General features: G+C 42.2%; 1 protein-coding gene across 4 annotated transcripts in view; it reads right to left on the bottom strand.

Annotated features, from left to right (window-relative positions):
* Disp1 (dispatched RND transporter family member 1) overlaps positions 1-16,083 on the bottom strand; it is a 161,743-nt gene that overhangs the window by 89,168 nt on the left and 56,492 nt on the right. For 2 of the 4 annotated variants that reach the window (XM_028894575.1, XM_028894576.2), the window contains exon 2: positions 9,765-9,901. The gene's annotated coding sequence lies outside the window, so the exon portion shown is untranslated. The remainder of the gene's footprint in view (positions 1-9,764; positions 9,902-16,083) is intronic. The other 2 variants (XM_037211162.1, XM_028894579.2) reach the window with 1 other exon arrangement.

The raw sequence follows: 16,083 nt of genomic DNA, 5'->3' as shown, positions 1-16,083 counted from the left end.
GGCCGGGTGGTGGTGGCTCAAGCCTTTAATCCCAGCACTCTGAAGGCAGGAGCAGGCGGATCTCTGTGAGTTTGAGGCAAGCCTGGGCTACAGAGTGAGTTCCAGGACAGGCGCCAAAGCTACACAGAGAAACCCTGTCTCAAAAAACAAAACAAAACAAAAAGTAATAGTAATTTTATGGCTGGGGGTCAGAACAACATGAACTGTATTAAAGGGTTGCAGCATTGGGAAGGTTGAGAACCACCGCTCTAAGGGGTTCTGCAGACCAAAACGTCTCAGATCTACTGCTTAGGGGGTAAAGCTGGACCAGGAGAGGGGAGAGACACACCTGAGGAAGCAGCACACATCAGACCTGGGTGTGGGCCTAGAGCACAGCAGGCAGAAGCAGCCTGTAGTGCCATGCAGGCTGGAGGAAGACACTGTGCTTAGACGCACAGCCAAATCCCTAGACTGTGTGTGCTCACTCGCCCCTGGTTCTGGCTAAACTACAATGGTGGTCATAAAACTTCTAAGCACCAGGCACCGTGGGAACATCCTGAGATTCGTATTTAGTCAAAGTGGCAGGACTATAACATCTGCTCTCAATATCTGATTTCAAAGAAAGTCATGGGTGGGTTATAAAAAGGAAGAAGAAGAAAACATGAAGTTGGAGGAACAGATGAGGGGAGTGGAGGGAGAAATGGGAGTCAGTATGATCATATTTCATTATATACATGTATGAGATTTTAGAGAATCAAGAAAAATATTTTTAAAAGAAAGCCATCTTTTTTATGCTGCCTATTGATAGAATATGGATGTTTTCAATTCTGGGGCACACATGTGTGAACACACACAAATTAGACATTTTAAAGAGGTTGATGAAGTAAACATATTTTAAAGCATTCTAAATTATTAGCCAGTCATTCAAAAACCATCACTAAAATAATTTTATTATCAATTACTTCTTTGTCAGTACACGGAGAGCAGTGTATTGCCCACACTTTAACGAGACTTTACTCAGACAGATATTGTGATATCACAGGCTGGGTTCTAGTGTCAGTTAATTTAAGTACTTGGTTTAAGGGTTTTTCACATACACATAAAGCTCTCCTGACTAATACAGGAAGCCAAGGGAAAAAAAGCTCATCTTCAGCTGTTTTACTAAGTTATGGTATTTGTTTATCAATTCTACTCATTAACTGTTATGGGTTGTCTTCATGTACTGAGTATTAATTTAAAATGTTTTAACTGCTCGTCATGAGCGGTTGTCCTCCTTGCCAAGCAACTGCTATTTGGGGAGTTAGGCTGTGCCCGCTGCAAAGATCATCCTGGATAGGCATCCCCCACCAGCAAGAGGTGCAGGAGATTCTCTCCTGACTACCCAGGGGCTCCTCCCACCCGCTCAGGCTGCACATGGCCTCAGGGAGAGGCTAGAGTGTAGGGAGGCTGGAAAAGACTAAAGGGGTCTCCACTGGAGCAGCTACGGTGAGCTCTCCTCCCTGATGGGGAAGGCTTGGCAGGTGCCGCCAGCTGTGAGAGGAGTGCCCACGGCCCTGTAAGTGACCGCTCACTTAGCTCTGGAAGGAAGCCCAAGCACTCTTTGGTTCCCCAGGGTGAACTTCCATGGAAACTTTCCTTCTTGGGATCTTGGGAGGAGGGGCAGCCATTATGTCTCCCCTATGCAGAACTCTTAACATCACGGCTACCGGTGGTGACTTCCACAGCTCACACGTCACGGGTCAATATGCACGGTGAATGCACTGACAGCGCTAACAGTCACATGTCCTGAGTGGAAGAACTGAATCACAGCGAGAGAGCACGACTCTGAAGCTGGTTCCATAAGTGTGTGTCAGCTGTGAATGCCATTGTCAGGCTCCACTTCAGACCTTCCCGCTCTGAATCCGCCTCTGAAAAGGACCCTCAGAGAATTCTCATGCACATCCACACTGAATGGTGGGGCTGTACATAGACACACGTGAGCATTTTCAGTAGTGAGAATACTAAACACCTATCCACCTACTGTTCAATATCAAATGGTATTTAAAAGCAGAAAAAACAAAGACACGTAACTATTTTCTACAATGTGTACATGCGTGTGTGAATGCATGAGTGTGTGTGTGCATGTGTAGTGTACATACAGGGAGTTGTACACATGTGCTGTACAAGTGTGGAAGCCAGAGTTATCTTCTTCCATTACTCTCTACCTATTTTTGTTTGTTTGTTTGTTTGTTTGTTTGTTTTTGAGACAGGGTCTCACTATAATAGCCATGGGTGGTCTTGAACTCCCAATGTAGACCAGGCTGGCCTCAAACTCAGAGTGCTGAGATTAAAGGTGTGTGTCATCCATCATCCCTGTCCCCCTCGTTGTCTGTTCTCCGGTAGTTCCCTGGAGAGATATGCATGTAACCTACACTACGGCTTAAGTATCCCCTGAAGGACCCATTGTGATTGGAGGTATGACACCCCAGTTAGGAGTCCTGAGATGTGCTCACCTGCCTGACCATTCTTCCACCACTCTACCCACCATATCACACATCTAGGAACTGAGCTGTGCCTCTGAGCCTCCCAAACGGAAATCAACAAAGCTCCTTTCTTCAATAGGTAACGTGTATCCGGCATTTTGTCCCGGAAATGAACACTTTTTTCTATATAAAAGTTTCATAATTATTACTTCTTTTAGCCCTAGCCTCTTGCCTTGCATTATCAATGATAGAGACAGACACTGTCCTTTCTATAAACTACTACACACCGCTAACACAGGATCAAGTCAAGCCACAAACCATGTTGGTTTTTGTCACTAGGAAAGAGCAAGTACCTCTGTACACAGTAGCAAGGTAATTAGTGTTTGCTAAACATGAGAAGGGTGACCCTCTGTGGCTCGGGCTCTCTGAAGCAGGCATCATGGGCAGATGCTTCCTGGGTTTTCTGTCATCTTCACAACAACCCTTACAGACAGGAACTGGGAAACAGCTCTCCACTCTTCTGTATCTAGTCCTTGGCTAACTTTAAAGTCACGGCTAATTCCAGAGCCCCCAAACTAGGGCAGAGCTCTAGGAAGCTTTTCAAACAACAGCTTCCCTCTTTTATGAGCAGAACTTTCTTGTACTGCTCTGACTCTTAACCCCATGGTGTTTCACATCCCCAACAACATACAAAAGTGAAACAAAACTAAGATGATCCACAGTCTAATACGAAGGGAAGAAACAATCCTAACTGTACTACAGTTGACTAGCACACCATACTGGAAGGGGTAAAGGGCCTAATCAACTGCATGCTGTAAGAGGAAAGAAACTGAACTGCACACGAATATTTCATCCTAACTAGCGCATTCCTTTCTCACAGGCTATAAACTAGTAATGCTGGAGCTACTTATTTTCTCACATGGGGCACCACTGGCATTCTATCTTTTTCTTTCTTTGTTAGTGATGAGGGAGCACTTTCACTATATAGCATATTCTGGCCTCACACTTGCAATCCTCCAGCCAGATTCCCATGTACCAGGTTACAGACATGGCGACCTTGCATGGCTCATCAGACATTTTGAACCATGATAGTCACTGTTCTGATGATGATCAGGAGCATCTTTGACCTCCAGATGCCATTAGGCCTTTCCAACCCTGACAACTAAAATACTCCCAAGCACCTACAACTGTCTCTGGGGCAAATGTCTCACTGGAAAGCCATTGTTTTATCTGCAGAGTCTAGATACACCGAGTAGTGAGCACCGCCTCCTTACCACTGCAGAAAGAAATTATACAAAGGGGAAAGGTTCAAAGTGTCAGAACGAGAGGAGGAAACTCATAGTGCTGAATATATGGGTGCAGGGTACAGGTAAGTAGTGAAAATAAAATGCATATGGGTGTTTGGTAAAGACACATGTCATTTCAAGCTCTACCCACTCAATGGGCCTAAAAGCAGTGATGTCCACATAGCAAGGACACTCGGGACCTGGACCTCAGTTTCCATCTTCAATAAAACAGGGTACCTGCAGCTCTTGCTTGACAAGGATAAAATGCAACTATAGCCTGGACTATCCTTTGGTGCCTTGAAATATGGGAACACTCAAAAGACAATGTGGAAGGACACAAGGTCTCAAAGAAGACCCCAACAGCCCCAAACAATCTGAGCAACAAAATAAACCAGTAGCAGCAATGCATCATAAACTGTTGTAAAAAATATTCAAGAGAACACACTGTATGTGTCTATTTCCAGCAGCTCCGTATGCACAATTGCCAGCCTGTGCATGTTTGTGCCCATGCAACTACTCTGACACCCTTGCATAATCTGTCTCTAAACAATGGATAGATGATCTTTACTTTGAAAAACCTGAAAATGAGTAAAATTATTTCTAATAATTTTTTTTACATACATATATCTAGGGAGGTGAAGGTTCTAAGTTATTTTCTCAGGGTAAATTTTCATGCTTAGAATTACTGGGACAGAGATTATAGATACTTTTGATATCAAATGTATAATACTCAATTATAAAATACTTTAATACTTCCATTATTTTGTCAATTCCATGGAAAATGAGGCAGAGAAATGGAAAGTGGACAAAAATATACCAAATAGGAACCCTCAAGCAGAGTAATCAAGGAAACACAGAGCACATTCTTCTCTGTCATGAAGTTCAAATGGCAAAACCCCAGTCACTTAAAGTTGATCTACAGAAATTTGCTTTAAGCAGAGATATTTTTAAAGCTAATGCAGGCAAGAGAGGTCCCATGGACTTTTCCTTCTGCCATTGTACTGAAGTTATTCTAAACATTTGCCATTCCCAGATTACAAACAGGCAGTGAGAAAGCATGCTCCTTTGTAGTGCAGCTGATGGGTGGCCACAGGAGCAACAGCAGCATTCTCAGCCCAAGGAGTCAAACCGAGAGGCTGGACCTCAATACTGACACCCAACCCCAACGTGAGTAGTTTTTGATACAGAATTCCCTTACTCTTGGTTAGTTCACAACTTGAATTGTCTATGACAAACAGGCATAAAGAGAAAGTAACAAAGCCTCAGGGGCCTCCATGTCCACCGCACAAGGGAAGCAGGCAGTTCTTTGCATGTTCACGGGTACTTTTTAAAGGATTTATGAAAACTTCCATCTAAGGAAAGGAAATACCTACGATTTTTCTAAATGTAAACTGCTAAAGTCTATGGACCCCTCTCCACCTCAGCCGCCCTACTTTGTGTTGGCCCAAGCTTGCGTTCCCTTTGTAAATGCTCTGAGTAAGTTACGTATACATGTTAGATACACAGGCACAGACAGGCTCATAAACACATAAGAAGGTGTCCACTCAGTCACTTGTCTCACTGTGTTGATTTTTAAAGTAAGAATACAGTGCATGTCTCCTCCAAAGTCTAGAACTACATATTAATCAAACAGTTGTTTTCTTATAAACCACAGCTAAGGGCATAAATGTTCTGTAAAAACCTTCAAGAAATCAAGACAGCTGAACATATTGTGCTGACGACTTTACAACCACAAACTATGGTTAATACCAATAGACTCTGTCAATAAACCCATTATAAAGTCGGAGCACAGCTACTGGTGTGAGGCTGCAAAGAGACAGAGGGAAGAGGAAAGCAAACCTCATCTGAGAGCGTTAACACAAGCAGCTGAGGTGCCACTTCATCAACCCCTCAAAGAAGCAACAGAGCCCACCATGCTGAAAGCAGTAACCGAAAGTTTCCTCAAACCAATTAAAACCCATTTTCTTGTAGCCAGAACATTTTCTAACACTCTTTCCTATCGGGGACTATGGGGTCCAGCCCCTGATAGTCCCCTCCCAGGGTCCGGGAAGAATCTACAACCAGCTGATAATTAATCTTTGTTCAGAAGAAATGAATCTATGTACACGAAACTCCTTAGTCCATATACTTTATTATTCTGTGTCAGTTACAAGCTTCTATTCCGCTCTCATATTTAGGTCATCTTTAGCCTGATTTCTCTCTACACTTGTCTGCGGTCCCCTCTAGGTTCTATCTTAATTCCTTCATCTAGTTCTGCCCCTTCTAGGTTCTCATCCATCTTGTTCCTTCCCATATCATCTCCTCTCCCATTTCCTTCTCTCTCCTCATCTCGTTCTTCCTCATCTTGTTCTTCCCCATCTGGCTCTTCCTCATCTTCCATCTCGTTCCTCTAGTACTCTCTTCTAGCCACCAAGTCTAGTTCTTCCCCATCTCAGTTTGTTCCTCTCAAGTTCTTACCCATCTAGTTCTTCCATTCTCTTTTCTCTTCTGTCTTCCATGTGCCCTGGAAGTCCTGGTATATATACTCTTACAAGCAGTATTCCCTTAGCAGTGCAAAGCCAGGCTTCCAGGGTAAAATGGAGGAGTGATAAGAATCACACAGGGAGGCAATAACCTTTAATTATCATTTGCAACCCCAAAGGGAAGTGAACAATGGGGAAATGAATTAACTAAAGGCTAAATTCAGGTAATATTTAAGAAGAGGGCTCTTATGTGCTCAACTATAATCTTAAACATGATTGGTAGAAAATGTTAAGAATCTATAAGTTGCTAGGTCAATGGGAGAAAATAAAACTGTCTTCTTTTTTCCTGTGACTCATATCTGTCCAAGCTATCTGCTGTTTTTCTGCAGGGTGGGGGAAAGTGTGCTTGGTCGCTAGGCAACCTGTACAGCTAGATGCCTCTGGTGATATTTAAAGGGAGATCTGGAATTAGAGGTAAGGTTTGGGAAAGCAGGAAGTAAAGCTTAATTGGCACATCTGCCAGGCCTTCTCAAATAGGTAGCCTGGACGCTTAAGTCTGTTCTTAGAGAATACAGAGGTATCTCTAATAAGGTACTTTCCTCCATCTGGGGATGGACCTGGCCGGATGCTGCCAATGATGATAATTACAGGGAGGTTTGAACTGGGGTTCTGGCTGAGCATAGCTGTCAGTGCAGAAGGTCATCCAAATATTTCTAGAAGTAGTTAGATAAGGAGTTAGAGGTCTATAAAGTTAGTAAGGCTGTAAGAAAGGAAGGTCCAAGCTAACTTGTGTAAAGCTATTACTGAACATCCACCTGACCTAGGCGGTGTCTCCTTGTGGAATTTGTCTTAATTCAGGAGACTTGCATATGGACTGTTATTACTGCTAGTCCTTGAAAGTGGCCAAGGGAGATATCTAATTCCAGAGAAAGCCTTTCCTGAGGAAGTTCTCCAAATACCTGGAATGTGTATGTCCAGAGAGTGTCGTCCACACTGCTAGCCCTTCTTAGGGAAAAGTCAATTGGGAAAACTATGAAGGCACACATGATTTTCATAACAGAATACAGCTGATATATAACAAGCCAAGTAACACCAAAAACTCCTTGGGATTTGGCTTCCTCTGGAGGAATTCCCTGATGCCTCCAGGTAGTGACTTTGCCATAACCAGCTGAGTTCTTATGATATATTCCTGTGGCCTGCAGCACTTTCCAACATGATATTTTAGGAGACTCCGCACACAGAAAAGCCACATTTTCCATTGAACCATCTTAGTAAGTTCCATTACACAGGAAAACATTGTCCTCTCTTTAAGAAAACCAACATTTCCCCCTGTGATAAACAGGCTTCCCACAAAAACAAAACAAAACAAACAAACAAACAAACAAAAAATCTCTCCCCAAGCCCATCCGGCCCATTCCCTAGTACTGAAAGGTCACTGCAGAGGCGATTTTAAAACAATGTTCACTGGTTTTCTGATCACAAAAGTCCTTGCACACTCAAGAAAAACTGGACCACACAGGACAGCAGGAACAGAACCAGGGAACAAAAACCCACAACCCTGAAGCAAAGGTCCCCCATCTACATTGGCAGTTTTTTTCACATGTTCTTCTTTCCAAGATCACGGAGAGTATACTCTGGCTCTTACCTACTTCCATCAAAACAACCCCTCAAGTTAAGCTGCATAAATGCAAACCAAAAGGTTCATAACATTGTATCGAACATATTCAGTTTCAAATACTTGGTTTCAAACATCCCTAGCATGACTGAACTATCAGATTGCTTCTGGGGTTTTTTATATTTAAAAATCAAATCTCAACGAAGAATTACCTGAGTGGTGATAACTTTATGTGTGACTTTTTTTACTTATTAAAATGTCCTTAAGAGTCCTACAAATTACTTTCTCGAATGTTAACATACCCAGGACATGCTTGCTTACCTCAACAAGTCTTCCCCGATAGCTACAATATTCTGTTAATGCTAACAACTACTTCTAAGAGAAGCTTACATTTCTTTGATTATTAAGGAAACTAAATCCTTTTTCTTCTGTTTTGGAGGGCAGGGTCTCATCATGTAGGTCAGGCTAGTCTTAAACTTGTAGAAAGCCCCTATAGGCATATGTTAGCACACTGGGCACATAAATCTTTTTCTGTACATGATAGCAGCATGCATGTTCTCTTTGGGAATTGCCTTTTTGAGTTTTCATTTTGTGTGTATGGGTGTTTTGCCTCCGTGTATGTCTGTGAACCATTTGCATAACTGGTGTCTGAGGAGGCCAGAAGAAGGAATCTGATCCCCTAAAACTGGAGTTGTAGACAGATGTGAGCTGCCATGTAAGTGCTGAGACTTGAACCTGAGTCCTCTTGAAGAGCAGGCAGTGCTCTTACCTGCTGGGTCATTGCTCCAGCCCCAAGGAAACTGGCTTTTTGCTTATCATTTTCATCTTCTGTTGCCAGCCCACGTTTGCCAGCACTGGAGAATTACCACCTTGCTTTAATCTTCCTTTGCTTGTAAGTCTCAGGACTTGGAAAACTAATCTGGCCTGGCATAGTCATGCATGGCTGCAGGCCACCTATTCTAGAGCCTGAGGAAGGACTGCTGGAGATCAAGAGTTCAAGGCCAGCCAAACAAGACAGAATAACCTGGTTTCAAAATAAATATATTTCTCTTCATATTTAAAATATTCCTCATAATCTACAAAAACAGATCTATAATTACACTAAAATTTCTTTATCGATCCTTCATAATATTATACAAGGTCACCAAATTTCAAACAAGGCTCATTTCTGTCATCTCTGACATCCCCCTCACATCACAATGTGGACTCACTTGCTAATCAACACTAAACACACTCAAGTGTAATAAACAGGTACTTGGAAGTTTAAAGCAACTCAACTTATTTTGTGTGTTTTTAAAAAGTGGTGGGGGGGGTTTGGGGGGGCGGCGGTAAAAATATTCCCCTGCAGCCTTAAACAGCTAAATAGCCAAGCTGGCTGTCACAGGGCCAAAGGCGAGGCCTAAGCAACATTTTGAGGCAGATGATGCACTCAACAGTCCTTCCCTGACAGGACCCACTTCTAAGGTAAGAACCCCAGAGCCCGAGTCTCCCCAGGGCAGACTAACTGCACAAGAGAGGACAGAGCAAACAAACAAACATGAATGAATGTGTTCCTTTTATTTACGTGCCCAAACCAAGGTCATACACCTAACCTCTGTACACACAAAATCATACCATTAACACTAAAAAGTAGACCTTGTTTTCCCATAAATTAGGACTGCAGAACCTGCCTCAAAGATCTGTAAGAGGCTAAGGATGGGGGGGGAGGGCTTTAATCCCAGCACTTGAGAGGCAGAGGCAGGTGGATCTCTGTGAGTTCTAGGATAGCCTGGTCTACAGAGTGAGCTCCACCCCAGGGAGGGATATACAATGAGAACCTGTATTTAAAAAATTTAAAAAAAGCATCTGAAAGTTGTTCTCAAAAGTAAATGAACTTACACAACATGTAATACTTTGTTTTTATAACAGTTTATGTTTACAAAAATGCTTTTCTACAATGTGATAAGTGATCGACTCCTACCTTCCACATGAATGGACACCTTGGCTGGGGGGGGGGTCACATGATTCACCTTAATGCCATTCCCAGGGCACAGCTCCTCTCTGCAGGCCCTCAGTCATGAGTCTTCTGCAGCCACTGAGTGAGCAGCTGAAGCCAACCTAAGTAACACAAGACTGCTGGTTAGAGCGGGTAACACTGGTAGGTAACTAACAGCCAGAAGACGTGAACAAACAAGTTACAAAGTTAATAAGTTCAAAATTGCTTACTCATAACAAAACTTTGTTCCAATCAAAACACTAAAATGTACACGGCTGGTGCCCACAAAAGTGAGGAAATGTAGTGACAATGTAACTAGAGGCCTCTCTACAGGGCAGTTATAGTTACTAACAGACTTCAATGTACCTTGTAAAGTCCTTTCATCTAGAAACCCACTGCCACTGGCGCTCACCCTATGACTAAGCCTAAAATTTCATTCAAACAGTGTATACAGGGATATGTGTTACAGCATTCTTTGTTTGTTTAAGACAGGGTTTCACTGTGTAGCCCTGGCAGTCCTGGAACTCACTCTGAAGTCCATGCTGGCCTCAAACTTACAAAGATCCACCTGTCTGCCTCTTGTGTGCTGGGGTTAAAGGCGTGCGCCACCGCTGCCCAGCTGCAGCATTCTTTATTTAGCAAAAAGAAAAGGGGGGGGGTGAAGGAGAGAAATGGAGGAGGAAATAAATAGAAAAGGTCTCCATCAACATGTTAACATGGGCACTATCAACATATAACTAGGGCACTAGTTATAAAACTTACCGAAGTCCCCATCAACATATAACTAGGGTAACTAGTTATAAAACTTATCAAAGTCTCCATCAACATATACCTAGGGTACTAGTTATAAAACTTATCAAAGTCTACATCAACATATAACTAGGGTACTAGTTATAAAACTTACCGAAGTCCCCATCAACATACAACTAGGGTACTAGTTATAAAAACAAAGGTCTAAGGAAGCACCTATGTGTGTCTCTACTCCACCCCAGACAGGGTTTCGTTATATAGCTCCATGTGGCCTCTAACTTGCCATATTTCTGCTTCAGCCACAATATGGGGCATTTCTTCATACTTAGGTTTTGAATGGGGAAGTGAGGCGGGGCTGGGGGAAGCTGTTGGTGTTGTCTGTTTTATTTGAAACAGGTTCTCACTATGTAGCTCAGGTTGCCCTGTAATTCTTTTTAGTTCAGATAAATGAGGTGGATCTCTGGCTTCCATTTTTAAACCAGTCATTTAAGACAGTGACCCACCCACCCATTCTCATTTTTCATAATAGTCCACTGGATCCTTAACATTCTCTAAATATGACCAATAGAATTTGGTGTTTGTTCTTTTTGTAAAACTATTTTTAAAGCCCAAACTAACAGACTCTCTCCTTTTCTCCAACTGCAGGGATACAAACCCACAGAATGGAAAGTGAGAGGAAGGAAGGATCTTCTAAGAGGAACGCCCACACCCACACACCCCCAACTGCCAAGAGATCACCAACCAAGTAAGAGTCCAGAACAGGGTATGGCACACCCTGTGCAAGCACTGTCTGAACCCACTAAAGTAGAGAAAACAAAAGATTTATGCTATTTAATAAGTACTTCTCTAGCAGTAGGGTAAGAATATCATTCATCAGCTCAGTAATGAGTAACGGTTAGAGACAATGGCACCCATTTAGAGCATTGTTAAACTTCTTGTTATTGGCTCACTATTCTAGGAACTGGCTGTGTTAGTAAAAATGCCTGAATTACAAAATGATCTCGTTTACAGAAGGAAAACACACATGGTGCCTAACGGGCACAGTGGATCGATGGAGGGGCAACAACAAGGAGAGAGGCCCCATCTCACACGAGGGGAGGTCAGGGCCAATGTCAAGGATGTTCTCTGACCACAACATGTGCATAGTATGTGTGCACACATGCAAATACACACACACACACACCATACACAAAAACATTAACCATTTGCTCTGTGTCAGATACAATACTAAGAATTTTAAATAAATTATACCCTTTAATCCTCATGATAACCTACAGAAGCAGATATTATCAATACCCCATTTTGCCATTGAAGATGTATTTCACTTGACATTTCTAGAATTTTCCTGGCTGTTTTCACACATTTTTCTCCTATAAAAACATTTAAATCATGAACGAATCCTAAAATTTAATAGCAAGCATGAATCTTACACCTGCAAGGGTCTGCCAAGCATGTTGGCATGTATCTGCTTCCCAGCATGTAGGAGGCCTGAGGTAAGAGGACTGCCATGGGTTCACAGCCAATCTCAGGCACATAACAAGACTTCATCTCCACAAAACAACAAAACCATGTCAAAAGCAAGACTTATGCATGCTTCTAACATGCCTCTAGCCAACGTCTGCTGGACCATTTCTAATTAAATTAACATTTGGATCTCAGGAGCCCAGAAAGGCACCAGCCACTTTCATTTGTTCTTTGAGCTTCCACCACAAATGGAAAAAGAGAAAATGGTCAAAATAATTAATACCGCATTTTAAGTTTAATATCCTTACAGTATATGCAGAAAACATGCAACCGCATGCTGCACAGCCTTAAGTAAGACAAATGTTCTAAAAGTAGAAATTAGGGCCCTCTAACAAGCTAGTTATCCAGCAGTCCCACTGCACAACAAGCCAGGTCTTCTGTGCTCTCCTCACCAACGTCACAGCAGGAGTCAACCACAACGACCTACTTTTCAATGAAAACTTCATAGCAGCAACAGGGAAAGGTGGTCAGAGTTCTTCATGGAGGCTAACTTAGTAAACTCATTAAAAGCTAAGGAAGACTGTGCAGCACATCGGATCTCCAACCTTCTTCTTGTTTGTTTGTCTGCTTGCTTTTTCTTTTTCCCCGAGACAGGGTTTCCCTGTGTAACAGCTCTGGCTATCCTGGAACTTACTCTACAGCCCAGGCTGGCCTTGAACTCAGAGATCCACCTGCCTCTGTCTCCTGAGTGCTGGGATTAAAGGTGTGCGCCACCACTGCCCAGCCCCCTCCCCCTTCTTTATAACTACTCCCTCATGTGCAATTTACTTTGTTCCTTTGTAGCTTGAACCAACTACGCTCCACGTTCTGAGCTTGCAGACCAGCACTGGGTTTCTACAAGCTTTACAAGCCCCATGGAGTGGAAGCTTCCTGTGCTGAGATGGATGTTAGGCTGCTGAGATGGCTCAGCAGGCAAAGGGGCCTGGTGCAGAAGCCTGGGGATCTAATAACGGTGGACCACGCAAAGGAGAAGGGGAGAACCGACTACCAAAGCTGCCCTCTGACCTCCACGAGTACAACATGGCATATGTATCCCTCCCACATCATGTACACCCACAACAATAATCACAAAGACAATTTTAATGTGGTGTTTAATTGCAAGACCTGGTTACAAACTATAAATATTAATCTGATGCTACTATAAGGAACTATAATAGCATCTAAGAGCAGTTAATTATAAAACACATTTCTTAAGCACGAAAAGAAATAGTATTCTGTTTTCTCACCCCAAACACAAATTATCACTTGTGTTTTCCTCAGTTTTTAAATTGCCTAGTTTTTAATTTTTCTATGAAGAACAGCTTTGTTGGTGCTATGTGAAACCTGTGACTAACACGCTTTCAGTAAATATTTATACCCCAAAATATTTTTTCTTTTATTAGTATCTATGATTTAAATTAAACAAGCAACTTTTTAGGCCAAGGTTCTCCAGTGCTGGAAAATTACAAGAGTATTTATGAAGTTACTAAAGGCTCAAGAAACTCAGGACTTAGAAAATCCACATAGTACAATAGTAATCTACTTCTAGCAGAAGGGTAGTTCCAGTCTTCAGTTAATCAGAGGTCATGAGAATTCACTGGCCTTGATTTTATATGGAAACAATATCCCATACAAAAATTTGGTGAATATACTAACTTTAATACTGCTAAATAAAATATAAATAACGAAACATTTTAAGTATTGCGCCCCTAAATACTTACAGAGCAGCGATCTTGATTCGACACCTGAAAATTAGACACAAACTACACGATTTTAAAAAGTAAGTGAATCGGAACTATAGGCATTTGAAAACTCTCAGCTTAAGAGAGCATGTCTTAGTTGGGGTTTCTATTACTGTGAAGAGACACCATGACCATGTTAACTCTTATAAAGAAAACATTTAATTGGAGTGGTTCTCTTACAGTTTCAGAGGTTCAGTCTATCATCATCATCATGACAGGGAGCATGACAGCAGGCAGGCAGACATGGTGCTGGAGTATCTGAGAGTGCTACATCTTGCAGACAACAGGAAGTCAACTACCAGTCACATGGAGGGAGGGAAGCTTGAGCAAAAGAGAGCCCACCTCCACAGTGACACACTTCCTCCAACTAGGTCACACCCACTCCAACAAGGCCACACCTCCTAGTAGTGCCACTCCCTTTTGGGGGCCATAGTCTTTCAAGCCACCACAGAGCACATTAAAAGTCAGCTTCCAGAAGAATGCAGTGTGTTGCAAATGCACAGCGCACAGTGATTCAGAGGACAAGTCATTTAGAGATGTCCTTTTTCTACAGGAAAGTCTATTTGTAGATGTAACCAACCATCTTATTAAATAAGAAACACAGAACCAATGTAAAGAAGAAAGCCAAGAGGTCAGAGCTCAGAGCTAAAACCTTACCCTTCCTCCTGCTGTGGTCCTACCTCTCCAAAAGAGACCTACTTCCTGTGTGTTTGTCTTTATATAGACTTTCTGTTCTGCCTTCTCATTGGTTGTAAACCCAAACACATGACTGCCTCATCACTGCCTGTAAGTACAGCCCTCCAGGTCTTCTATGTTATTGAGATTAAAGGTGTGTGTCTCCAATGCTGGCTGTATCCTTGACCACACAGAGATCTACCTAGCTCTTCTACCAAGTGCTGAGATTAAAGGCATGCACCACGAATGCCCAGCTCTGCTACGGCTTGCTATTAGCTCTGACCTCCAAGCAACTTTATTTATTAACATACAATTAAAATCACATTCTAGTACAAATAAAATACTGCCATATCTATTAGCTGTCATCACTATTTTAAGCTTTTCAGCTTTTAAGCAAGGAAAGTCTGAGACACAGAGCAAGACCCTACTAGAAAAACTAAAAATTAAAAAGATCTTAAGTCTAAAATTCTATAAATGGATTTATTTATTTCTATTTTATTTAATAAAAGTAACACGTGAAAGTAACACATTAAATAATATAATTATCAGAGAAAAAGTAATTTTTCTCTGATATGCCAATCTATCAATATAAAACTGCTTTGACTCCTCTGGGATCACTCAATCAATACAAATATAATCTTTAAACACATATGTAGACATGCATACACAGGCCACGTGTGCCAGGCTGTTGTCCTTTTCATGAAGTAATACTTAGGAATCTCCAGCTGGGCTTGCCTATCTCTCCTGGTTACACCTTCGATCAACAAAGCAGAGCTAACCAATGTCTGCAATCCCTGTAAAATGATCACATGGTACAGCCACAACATCATTCTTTTTTCCATAATCATTCTTCCTGCCCTGCTAGCAGGTCAGAGCTCTCAAATGTGTGCTCCAACCCTGGCAGCCTAACGAGTCCTCATCTCCTTAGGTTTTCTTCTAACTCCCTCTTCAACAGGCATAGGACCTAGAGCTTGGGAAGAAAGAAAAGCACAGTGAAACTGATTTGTAAGTCTGCCCCGATTGCCCTACATTTTATCATATATCACTGCCCCGATAAATCTGCACCAAAACTCTGACTTCTTATTTTATCTGCCAGTTAGAGGTAAATTATTCACAACAAAGATGCACTGGACAAGAGACCATAAAACCCAGGCTCTACTTCCAGCTCTGTCCCCATCTATTGATGTGGCATTGACAAGCCACTCAGCGCTTGGAGGCCTTTCTTCTTGCAAATAATGAATTGCTTCAGCAAGATAGCTTCTGAAGTCCCTTCACACTCCAGTCAGTGACACTATACTCTGTTCAACAAATCCAACTATAACAGCCCTCAGTAGGGAAGTTAGCAACAAGTTAAACAAAGAACAGTAATCACAACAGAAAAGGAAAAAATTAGCCTAAGAAAGCCACTGTTTAAGCACCTCCATGAGAACATTGTAACTGTCTGTTTACAGACAACGGATATGCAAATCACAACTGAAAATGGTCAAGGCACTGTAGCAGTACATATAAAAATTTCACATTATTATGTTTGGCTTAGCTCCAACTATTACACAGCCTGAAAATAAACTCGTTTTGAAGACAGAGCAAGTGATAAGCAAGCGTGAAGTACCTTGTGGCTCCGCGTCTGTCCTAGC

Source organism: Peromyscus leucopus, chromosome 15 (assembly GCF_004664715.2).
Source record: "Peromyscus leucopus breed LL Stock chromosome 15, UCI_PerLeu_2.1, whole genome shotgun sequence".
Classification (NCBI taxonomy): domain Eukaryota; kingdom Metazoa; phylum Chordata; class Mammalia; order Rodentia; family Cricetidae; genus Peromyscus; species Peromyscus leucopus.
This window is presented reverse-complemented; position numbering and strand designations above follow the sequence as displayed.